At 70.6% G+C, this 323-nt stretch overlaps 1 protein-coding gene across 1 annotated transcript in view; it reads right to left on the bottom strand.

Moving 5' to 3' along the window:
- The window catches only part of LOC102764179 (bone morphogenetic protein 8B), a 16739-nt gene that overhangs the window by 1876 nt on the left and 14540 nt on the right, over positions 1–323 (bottom strand). The window lies entirely within an intron of this gene.

Genomic DNA, 323 nt, shown 5'->3' with positions numbered 1-323 from the left:
TGCCCCCCAGCCCGAGCTCTGGGGCAGGAGAGGAAGGACACGGGCTTCCATCCGTGGGTGTTGGGGCCGCCCCGAGGGCCCAGGACCTCCCAGCCCTACGGGGGCTGCAGAACCTGGTGAAGCTTTCTGATGGGCGCCCGTCCGGTAGTCTGGTGCCTGTTCCCCCATGCCCACTGGTCCCGGGAGCCCCTGCTCTGGGCCAGCCTGCCTGGAGGACTGTCAGCCGGGCACTGGGCTGGCGTGGGGCCCAGAGCCTCTCTGCAGCCACTGGGAAGCCCAGGCCCCTGCGGGGATGTCAGCCAGACTGGACAGGGCCACTGCTC

Source organism: Myotis davidii, unplaced genomic scaffold (assembly GCF_000327345.1).
Source record: "Myotis davidii unplaced genomic scaffold, ASM32734v1 scaffold2763, whole genome shotgun sequence".
Taxonomy (NCBI): Eukaryota; Metazoa; Chordata; class Mammalia; order Chiroptera; family Vespertilionidae; genus Myotis; species Myotis davidii.
Note: the sequence above shows the minus strand (reverse complement) of the source record. Positions and strands in the feature narration are given on the sequence as shown.